Source organism: Nannospalax galili, unplaced genomic scaffold (genome assembly GCF_000622305.1).
Source record: "Nannospalax galili isolate Female #2095 unplaced genomic scaffold, S.galili_v1.0 scaffold395, whole genome shotgun sequence".
Lineage (NCBI taxonomy): Eukaryota > Metazoa > Chordata > Mammalia > Rodentia > Spalacidae > Nannospalax > Nannospalax galili.
In genome coordinates, this window is record NW_008335527.1 from 502,184 (window position 1) to 513,986 (window position 11,803).

General features: G+C 41.0%; 1 pseudogene; it reads right to left on the reverse strand.

The window, feature by feature from the left end:
- LOC103731926 overlaps positions 1-11,803 on the reverse strand; it is a 58,529-nt pseudogene that overhangs the window by 26,023 nt on the left and 20,703 nt on the right.

The following is an 11,803-nucleotide window of genomic DNA, read 5'->3' on the forward strand; positions in this document are numbered from 1 at the left end:
CTTACACCAACATCTCAGTGTTGGTAGCAAAAACAATGAGTCTTTCTGTAAGAAACAGTATATTTTAAAATGAAATGAAGATCTTTTTAAAGGTTCAAACCTCATTTAATTTTATGTCTTATAGGGTTTATACTGATTACAATATTGTATAATTGTATTAATTCAACTGTAAACCTAAAAATTTACAGCCAGTTTTGAAAGGGATGCATCTTAGCTCTCGAAATTGTTATTGAATATGTCGATGCTGTTGTAATGAAATGCTTCTTCTAAGTATGTGGTTATTAAATAAATTTTTTTTAATTTTGGCTTTTGGTGTTCTCAACATCAGAGATAAAATAAAAATAATCCAAAATGCCCATGGGAAATTATTATAGACACAAGGGTAAGGTTAATTGATAATGGGAGCCCAGGGCAATAACATATTTTCCCACCCAACCCAGATAAAATAAGTCCGTCCCCTCTGAAAAGCCCAGGCTAAAGAGAGGATTCTAAAGTGACAGTGCTTGTCTCAGCTGTGAGAAACCAGGGCACAGAAAAAGAACTCAATGGAGTTCTAATAAACCATGAGTTTTCCCAATCAGCAAAGAGGAAACCCACTGTAAGAGATACCCTATCCTTCAAAGGGAGGACAGGTCTTCCACTCTATCACTATCCTGAAAGACTAAGGTTGCCCACTTGTAAAAAACAAAAAACAAAAAACTCCACTCAAGAAACTACAGATGGCCACTGAGATATATCATGTGGCTCAACATGACAGGCAAAAATATTTTCTTTTAAATATTGGAAATTTGTTCTCTGCCTTAATCAATAGTCCAGGACCCTTTCTAAAGAAAATTATCCAGCAACCAATGTTGATAGGAATGCCCAAAACCCAAAAGACTTATCATTGTCAGCCCCAGTCTTGAGACAAAAACACAAGATACATTCGGAGTCCTTGCCTAAAAGTACCAGCTCTGGCTAAGTAAAAGAGCCAGAATGCTTACAAACTATAATAATATGCGATAATACTCTAAGGCTACAGTCATGACTCTAATAACTTTGTCCCAAAACTAAACATAAACCCATCTTATGCAGAAATTAACATACCAAAAAAGCCACCCAAATAAAGATATAAATTAAAAATGGCTGATGTAGTCAAGTGAAACATAAGATTCTGTAACCCCAAACAGATCAACAAAAAATAAAGGACTTCATGACTCACTGTGGGAAATGTAAGCAAAAATGTATTTAATCAAAGCATAAGGCAAAACTCCATCTAAAAAAAATTTAGGTGCTAGAGAGATCAGGGCCAGCCTGGTTTATATAGTGAGTTTCAGGCCAGCTTGGGGCTACAGGGAGACTGTCTCAAAAAATAAAAACAAAAGAGCTTTCATATTATAGCTAAAAAAAACACCAATACAAAACTGGTTAAAATTTTAGTTCATGTCTAAACAATGTGTAGCTTCGTTAGTAGCTTTACAATTTATTTCATTATTTATTTATTTATTATTTATTTAGTTTTATTTTGAGACACAGTCTCTCTGAAGCCCCATCTGACCAGTAACTGGAACGCACAGAGATCCACCTGTCTGTGCCTCCTGAGCTCTGGGAATAAAAGGTGAGTGCCACCATGCTTTATCACATAAATAATTTTTGTTTCTTCTATGCTGAAGCTAAGTGAAAGCGTTCATTTTTAAGGAAATAAGAGATAGTTCATTCCAGAGCCAAATATGAGAAACCACGGCCAAGGAACACAGATTCAAAACACCACATTCCAGCATAGTAAGAGTTTCATGAAGAGTTTCTAGTAACAGAACAAAGGAAATCATAACTCCAGACAGTTTTAAATATATTGGAGGAAGCATCGAGTAGGTGGGTTAAAGCAGAGTGAGAAAATCTCTGCTACAGGCTTGTGATGATATCTGATGACATTCTTAGCCTTTGGGTCGGTGGAAGCTAGGGTCTGTTCGTTCATTCCAAAAGGACTTACCTAATAGCCACAAGAAAACACAGATGTGGACAATATATATATATTCAGGGGCTAAGATATGACAAGATAATTTGGTTTTGGACCTGTACCATCCAACTCTCCATGATCACTGAAGTTTTAATCAATCTGCCTTGTAGAATGTTTATTATACTTACGGCTTTTTTTTTTTTCCTGGAACTTCAGTTCACAGATTCCCCTGTTGACCAACGATCACATTTTATGCATGTGGAAGCTAAATACTGTTTTGTGACCCATGGTGTTAGAAAGACTCACCCTAGGATCTGGTAAAGATGAGACTGAGGAGGCAGAAAAACAATATTCAGGAAAGATAAATATTTCGTAAACTGTTAAGAAATCCCTGAACCACAGCAAATCTATCTGCCATTATTATCCATCCAGGTCTGCCTTTTCATCCTTTAGATTTGACACAGCATTTACATATGAAGTCTACTAGGAGTATTGGACCTAAAGTTAAAATAATCAAGAACATACTGTGGCCTAAAAAGTAAAGATGGGGGACTGGAGAGATGACTCAGTGGTTAAGAGAACTGATTCCTCTTACAGAGGACCTGGGTTCAGTTCCCAGCACCCACAGAGCAGCTAATCACTATCCGTAACTCCAATTCCAGGGGTTCTAACACCCTCTTCTGGTCTCCAAGGGCATTGCATGAACATGGTGCACTTATATACATACAGGCAAAGAACTCATATATGTAAAATAAAAGTAAATTAAAAATTTTAATGAAAAAAGTAAAGGTAGCAGATGAAGAAACAGGTATTTCTTAAAATTATACTGACTATGGGGCTGGAGAGATGGCTCAGCGGTTAAGAACACTGGTTGTTCTTGCAAAAGACCTGGGTTCGAATCCCAGCACCCACATGGCAGCTAACAACTGTCTGTAACTCCAGTTCCAGGGTATCTGACAGCCCTTCTGTCCTCCATGGGCATTGCACAGCATGATTGCACTTACTTCCATGCAGACAATACACACATACACATAAAATAAAAATAATAAATAAAAAATGTTAATTATACTATGTTTCTCTCCCATGTCAATAAGTATTTGTATTCTATGAAATATTTCATTTGATGTTTGGAGAATTTGAAATAATTTATTAACTTTTAAGACTAGGTGTTTTTGGTCATTTTAATTTCATAGATACAACTTCATATGGAATGGCTAGTTCTAATTCTAGAAAAAAATGGTCTTTAATTTCTAAATTATTATAACTTTTGTTCATGGATAATTTGTCTCTGCTATTACTTGGTACTTTACTAGATCTTTGTTTGGGAATGTCATACCACATTCGAGAAGAAATCAGATAACAATACAGTATTACCTTAAAATTTCTTTTCACAAATTTTCCCACATACTAAATATTATAAATAACAGAGATATAAATAAAAGATTAGACATATTAGAATACAAGATTTTTAGGTTTTGTGGGCATAACCAAATATTATTTTTTCTTTTACACTCAGAAATGGAAATTGACCTAGTTAATATTCTTTTTTTAATGGAAATAGACTAGTTGATCTTTTTTATAAGTAGGAAGAAGTTTATGTGTTTTTATCTCTAAGACTTTGATTTAAAATAGAGCAACCCACCAGGTGTGGTGGCACACGCTTTTAATCTCAACATTTGGGACAAAGCAGGCACAGGTGGATCTCTTGAGATAGAGGCTAGCCTGAGATGATCTAGCAAGTTTCAGGCCAGCTGGGGCTACAGGGAGACTCTGTCTCAAAAACCAAACAAACAAACAAATGAGATACCCCCCAAATAGAGTAACTTTTGGAAGATGTAAATTAAGTCTTTGTCAATTTAAATGCTAGAAAAAAGTATTCATCCAAATTATACTGAATAATGAGGGAATTAAAACTTGAATCTTTTTAAATATGAAGATTTGGTTTAAGTAACATAAGTCTGGGTAAGCAAAGAGTAAAAACATGATTAATCTAAGGGCATAATATTACCCTCATTTGTAACATCACAAAAACTAACATTAGCATTATTTTTGTCATTCAAGAATATAGCAAAGAAAATTACAATATCTTAAGACAGGTTTTTTTTGGTGTTGTTGTTTCTGAGACAAGGTCTTCCTTTAGCCCCAGCTGGCCTGGAACTCACTAGGTAGACCAAGCTTACCCTGAATTCACAGAGATCTGCCTGCCTCTGCCTCCTGAGTTCTGGGATTAAAGACGGGTGCTACCACGCCAGGCTTAAGACAGCTTTTAAAATATATAAATATAAAATAATTTTAAAATATAAAAGATGAAAGTTAAAAATGTTGATAGAGGGGTTTAGAGTTTAGCTACTTGAGGTATTCAGTTGTTGGTGTGATTGAAGATCAGTGGCATCCAGCTTTTCTGGAGTTCATGTGGCATTTTGTGTTCTCAAGTTGACACAAGTTTGAAGTGAGAAATGCAAATCTAAGAGTTTATCGCCTGTAGTTTTGCAGCAAAGGATGTGGTTAGACTACAAGATAGAGTCTTTTTCCCTTCAGGATGAAAGGAGTCTTTAATGTGATTTTTTTTTCAATTGAAATTACCTGGCTTTCTTCATTTCCCAGGAGACCACTGTAAAAAGACTGTGTAACTAATTCTGAATTTTTAGCTATCATATATAAAAGTTCCACATAATAGCACACATCTTCCTTTGTTAACAGAGATAGATCTATCATCAAACATAAAACTAGCTAGAGTACCAAACGGCAATTTTTCTCAAAACATTTCCTCCTTCTTTGAATCAGATATGAGAAGAGTGGCAGAAAAGAGCAGAATGCTAGCAAATTAGCAAACTGAGTAATCAGAAACCAAAATGCTTTAAAAACCAGCAACAGGCAAACCTTAAGCCAAAACTTTGAAAACAAACAAGAAAAGATATTCTAACCAATAGAAGTCTAACAAGCTCAGAACAAACCAATGGACCATTCACCACACCAAAGAAGGTCTGAGCCCCAGAAGAATTCACAAATACCCACCTGGTGTCCAAGGGACCCATATCAGTACCTGGTGCTGATCTCGGTGACTGCTCTAATGAAGATGGACTGTCCTTGAAGCCCAAGTTTGGGTGCCTCTGTGTTTTCAAAACTGTGGAAATGCAAACAGCTCCCACCTGGAAGGGAATGATTCGGTTTATTCTAAAGCCAAATGTGAGTCACCTTGGCCCAGAAACTAAGATTCAGAACACCCCAAAGACCATGTTCTTATGTAGTAACAGAGTTCCTGTTTTATTCCACGATGATCTGGTAAGATACAAGAAATTATATTAGTCATTTTGCATTTATACAGACTTGTTTTTGTGGTCTAGAATGTGCTCTGTTTTAGAGACGGTTTCATGGGCTGGTAGAAGAATGTGTCTTCTGTCTGTTGAATGGGATATTCTGCATGTATCAGTCGAGTCCATTTGATCTACGTGCACTTTCACTCTTAGCTTTCTTGTTTGGTTTTTAGTTTGGATGACCTCTGTAAAGATGAAACTAGGATAGTGAAATCATCCACTGTTACTGTATCAGGACTTACTTTCTAGTTCACTGGTGTTTTCTTTGTGAGTTTGTGAGCCCTGTGTTTGGTGCATATATATTTACAATCGTATCTCCTTGATGAATTATCCTTCATTAATATGTAGTTGCCTTCTTTACCTCTTTTAATTTTAGTTTGAAGTCTATTTTTAGCAGCTATCAGAATAGCCATTGAAAATAACCAGCTGATTTTGGTTTCCTTGGCTTCATAGATTACCACCATTTGACTCTCAGACTATGATGTTTTTACCAGTGATATGGGTTTCTTGGAGATAACAGTTGGATCCAGTTTATTATTCCAGTCAGCCAGTCTTCATCTCTTTGTTGGTGAATTGAAACCATTTACATTTAAGGTTATTCTTGAGAAATATTTACTAATTTTGTTATCTCTTTGGTTGTTTTTCTGGTTAGATGGTTTGTTCTTTTCTTTCTCTCCCATATTAGTTAGGTGCTTGCTGGTTTACTGTGTTAGACATGATGGATTCTTCCTTAGTTCTTCTTTGTTGATGCCATGAAAGTTCCTCTTTTCTATGATGTTGTAATTGAGACTGTCTTCCTCCTCTGTGTACAGTCTTTCTTTAAGAATCCTTCTGCGTTATAGGGATGGTTGTCATAAACTGCCTTAATTTGTTCTTGTCTCGTGATATCTTCATTTACATATCAATTTTAAAAGATAGGTTTACTGGATGTAGAAATCTTGATTGATAGTTATTTACTTCCAGGGCTTAAAGTATATTATTCCACACTTTCCTAGTTTTTAGGGTTGTTGACAAAGAGACCTGATGTTATTCTTATTCTTATGTGTTTGACATGTAGGGTGACTTAGTGCCTTTCCCTTACAACTTTTAATATAGTTTCTTTGCTTCGTGTTTTTTAATCCCTTGAGTGTTCGAACCCCTGGTAACTGTCCTGGGCCTCAGCATTTACCACTCTGGCAAGGATACTTGGAGCTAGGGTGGTTTCTGCAGCCTTGGAGGGAAGACCGTCAGAGTCCACCAGGACACAGAAATGACTACACTAATTAAACTGAGGATCTGAGTAAATTATTGTTGCATAGATATAAAATTATTGTTAACTAAGTCACTGAAGAAGGTAAAAAGAGTGCTCAGGGGGCTGGAGAGATGGCTCAGCAGTTAAGAGCACTTACTGCTGTTCCAGAGGACTCAAGTTCAGTTCCCAGCATCTGCTGTGGGGAAGAGGCTCATCACTGCCTGTAACTCCAGCTCCAGGGAATCTGATACCCTCCCTTGATCTCCACAGCCATTGCCTGACACAGTGTACTTACATACATGTAGGCAATACACTCATATACATAAAAATAATAAATATTTTTAAAAGATTATTCTTTCCTGTGCTCTGATGGTTAAAAATGTCTTCCTCCTCCTCTGTATATAGCACTCCTTTAACCTCTGCAGTGATTGGTGATCACCAACTGCCTTGGCTTAGGCTCGTCTTGCAGTGCTCGTATTTCTTTGTTATTCAGCATATAGCAGTCTTGGTTGGCAGTTATTTGTTTTTCAGAGGTTGAAAACATACAATTGTTCTGACTTATACATTTCCACAGATCTGTTGAGAAGCAGCCTCAGGGCATGCTGGAATGGGGCCCAGCTGTGAGTACCCCGGCCAGTGGACACAAAGTGCCTTTGTCCAGTGGCTCAGCCAGGTGCCCTGGCCAGGTCCACACCCCCCAGAACTCATATCCACTAGCCTTGAAGCATGGCAACCAGACCCTCCAGCAGCTTGCTTGTGGCCACCCACTACCACTGTCAGGTCTCCTGGGCTGCTCATCCTGTAACAGGTCCTGTGGAAGTGGGGAGTACCCTAAGATACTGTGCTTCATCACCTCAGTCTAAGTTCAGCCCTGGCCACTGCTGGACCAGTTGCTTCTTTGGGAAATCCAGTCTCCCTTTCAGAGCCACAGTGTTAGAGTTCCCTCAGCACTCAGCAGAATCCACCCAGATCTCCAGCAGTGTGGTCACAGGTGGCCTAATTCCTGAAACTATAAGGAAAGAGCCAGTTGACCAGCTAGGCCAGGCCAATGCCAGGCCTGCATCCCGACCTGACAGAACCACCAGCCCAGACTTGGGTGATACTAGACCAGAGCCCTGCCCACTCTCCTGACCCTGTGGACTAGGCAGGCTGCAGCAAGCAACAGTCAGCAGCAGGAGCTGGAGAAAAGTCCCCTGAGCGATTATTTCATGTTTCTGGCTTTTAGGGTTGCTGAGAGATCTGATGTTATTCTGATGTGTCTGCCTTTTCAGGTGAGTTGGCATTTGGCATCTGAACTATATTAAGTCATAGAGCTTTTCTGGTTATGTCTGTTTGGTATCCCACATGCCTCCTGTGTTTAGATGTCCATTTTGTTCTTTAGATTTGAGGGTTTTTCCCCCTGCTATAGTTTCATTGTATAGATTATCTGTACGTTTAGTCTTTATTTCAACTCCTTCTGTCCCATGGATTCTTAGATTTGGTTTCTTGATCATTTCCCAGAATTCTTGGGATTGTGATCATGCTCATTTTTTTTCTTATTGATGTTTGAATGTCATATTTCCTTGACCTTGACCTTTCATGCATCCCTCATATTCTTTCTTATGCTTAGTCAAATCTATTGGTAATGTTTTCCGCAGTGCTTTCTTATTTTTATTCCTTGAGTTTTTCATTTCCAACAAGTCTATTTGTATGATAAGAAACCCTCAGAACAAAGAAACGCAGTGCAGTCTGTGCCTGAGTACACATACACAATGTAGAAGGAGCACCCATCAGGATATGTGTGTCACCATATACGAAAGGCAAAGAAACAGAACTGAAAAGGGGAACTAACAGAAGTTATAAAAAGCTGGATCTTTCTTGGTTCGAGGCTCTGCTTTTGAGAATTACCTCACAAAGCCAAGTGTTAGCACAATAAACTGCTTCCTGGACGAAGGAAACCCTGGTTTCTTGTCTCTGCACATAACACCTACAACGTAACGGGGGTTCTGTGCAGAGATTCAGAGATGGCATTTTTGCCTTGCCCATCACCAGGATGTAAATGGGGAGAGATAACCTCCCCTGTACCCACAGGTCCATTGATCCCTGGGATTCGGGGGCTCCTGACCTGACAAGGTAAAGACCTCAGGAGCACATAGGAACTCAGTGATGCAGGAACCAGTTCAGGCACGTGCCCATCAGGACTGGTAAGAACTCCTTCTATCCCTCTATCTATGCCTCCCCAAGCCTGGGATTACAGGCTTGTGCCATTGCACTTGACCTTTTTGCATGAGTGACAGAGATCCGAACTCAGATCCTCATGCTTGTGGGACAAGCACTTTACCAACTGAACCATCTCATAGCCCATTGTACTAGAATTTTACAAGGACTTGTTTATTAGCATGTTTATCATTAACAAAACAGTAAAAGAACATTTTTGTTTTGAGACTGAGTTTCACTATATAACTCAGGCTGGCCTGAACCTCACTGGCTGTTCTCATGTTCCATTCCTAGCAATCACAATCTATCTTAAGTCCAGGTCCAGGAGTTCTGGCCTCCTTGGGCAAAAAGGCTCACCCATGGTACAAATAAATACATGCAAACACATATAAAATTAATAAATCTTACAAACAGGGTCCTGGAAAGAAAAAAGATGACAGCAGAAAGAGGTATACCTCAAGCAACAAGCCTTGGCTCCCAAGAGACTAAATGTGTGTGCTAGACCATGTGAGGAACCTTACCACACAAGATGGATATTTACTTCACCAAAGGTGATTCTATACTGAATCTCAAAATTCTTAACTCAGGATTTGGAGAGTATGAGGGAAAAATAACTGGAGAGCCAAGATAGCCAATCCATGCTGGCCACCCATATGCATTGGCAGAGCTGTTCCAGCATGGCCACCAATGCACCCTGGTGCTACCCATGGTCGCCCAATCACCATCATCATCACCCAGTGGCTGTCAAGACCTGGCTATAGTCCTCATCATTAGGACCCTGAGACGTCTACAGATTTCAGAAAATAAACCGTGCTGGATAGCTTAAGTTGTCAACTTGACACATCTAGGTAGAGGAAGTCTCATTTGAGGAATTGCCTCCATTGGACTGGCCTGTGGCCATGATTGTGGGGTGTTGTTGGGGACCCCTGCTGCTTGGGTCACAGTCTCTCCATGTCCGGATAGCCTAAGGGGCTCGGCATTCTTATGCAGAGACTCCCCTTTCCAGCAGGGCGCCTTCTGCTCTCCTTCCTGGCTCACCTTTGAAGTGCCCGTCACAGATACATGACCTCTGGCATAGGAACTACCAGGTTTTAATCAGGCATTGTCTGACAGTCTGATAGAAGCCCACCGCCACATGTAATTGGGGCATCCTAGGAGCACCTATCAACTGAGGCTTTTGCTACTGCCTCCACACTATAAATCTTCTGGTTTCACCCCAATAAAGCGGAGCTCTATCACTGAGTCTGACTGAGCTGTTTCACTGCGCCTGGAACCAGCCTGTGATTCAGTCTCCCTGGAGGGGGCTGTCCTTCCATCAACAACCACTCCTGAAGATCTTGCTTTCGCTGTTCCTGCACCTCCCCTCATGATCCGGTGGCCAACGGATCGCGTACACAGAGGGAGTGTCCGGCAGCTTGGAACAGAACCCGCCCGGCAGCTGACAGCGTCCAGCGCCTGGTAGCCGTGGAGAGCCAGGGACCTGCACAGCAACACGGTGCGCGGAATCCGCGCACCCCAGCCAACAGCTGGCAGAGCACCGCAACCCGCTGCACCACAGCAACAGGGTGTCTTCTTGATTGTTGAGTGATATGTGAGGGCCCAGCCCACTGTGGGTAGTGCTACCCCTGAGCAGGTAGTCCTGAATTGTATAAGAAAACAGGTTGCACACAGACCAGGGGAGCAAGCCAGTAAACAGCATTCCTCCATGGCCTGTGCTTCAGCTCTTGCCTCCAGGTTCCTGCCCTGAGTTCCTACCTTGGGCTCCCTCAGTGATAAACAACTGTGACCCTGGAGATGTGAGCCAAATAAACCCTTTCCTCCCCAAGTTGGTATTGGTCAGAATGTTTTGTCACAGCAATTGAAGACCAACTAGAACAATACACTGGTGTAAAGCTGTCACATGAAGCTGTGAAACCTCCCAATGGCCCCTCAGAGAATCTGGGATTAGAGGCCTGTGAGCTAACTGCTGCCTGCTGTGAGGACCTAGCTTCTGCTTTTACCCACAGTAAAGCCCTGTAGGGAATCAACCTGTTGGAGAACGCTTTGGACCACAGTGGAAACCACTGTGCTGAGTGAAGTCTGGAAACAGCCAAAGTGTAACCTGCAGGCAAGGGCTGCAAGCAACTGACTTTCATGAAGAAACTGAAGCATTTCTGAGGAAGAAAGAAATCTCTACTTGACATACCTAAACTGTATAAGAGAAACAGAAAACAAATGTGAAAATCCCATTCCAAGAAACCTGGGAGTATTCTAATCCAAAACCACATACAGAGTGGAGGGGGCCAGCACTTCCTTTGGCATATCTGTGTGTAAGAATGATAACAGACACTCTAATAAGATATGATTTCTCTGGCACACAGCTCAGATGTGCTATGTAAGATGGATGGGATTTGTCATTTGCTAATAGACGACATGAACTCAGGGGTAGGAGGCTGGGGAGATAGCTGTGGGCCAACGGGAATTCACTACGCCAGTCGTAACTGGGTAGAGGCAATCTTAGATCGGGCTCTGCTGATTCACCTCCACGCGGAAGTGACAGGCCAGAGACAGGTGGCTAAACTTTAGCCAGGCTCAGGAAGTTACATTAGGCCTCACTTTCCTCCATGCCGTGTGTATGAGGGTCCCGAAGCCCCAACGCTTAGGGAGGGAAAGGTTTATTTCATCATAATCTTCCAAGTGACAGCCCATCACTGAGTGAAGCTGAGGCAGGAATTTAAGCAGGACAGGAACCTGGAGGCAGGAACTGAAGCACAGACCATGGAGGAAAGCTGTTTCCTGCCTTGCTCCTCTGGCCTGTGCTCAGCCTTCTTATACAACCAAGGGCCACCTGCCTAGCAGTTACACAGACCACAATGGGCCGGGCCATTCCACATCAACCAGCAATTAAGAAAATGCCTCACAGACATGACCACAGGTCAATCCAATAGAGACAATGTCTCAGCTGAGGTCTTCTCTTTCCAGGTATGTCAACAACTGAAGTTATCCAGCACAGAAGCTAAGATAGTCTGTAGACAGGACTACAGCCCATGGTGCAAACTCTGGGGAAAGCCAAGTAACTCCTTTAGTTTCGTAAATTTTCATTTAAATAAATATATATATACTTTAAGTGTATGAGTGTATTGCCAG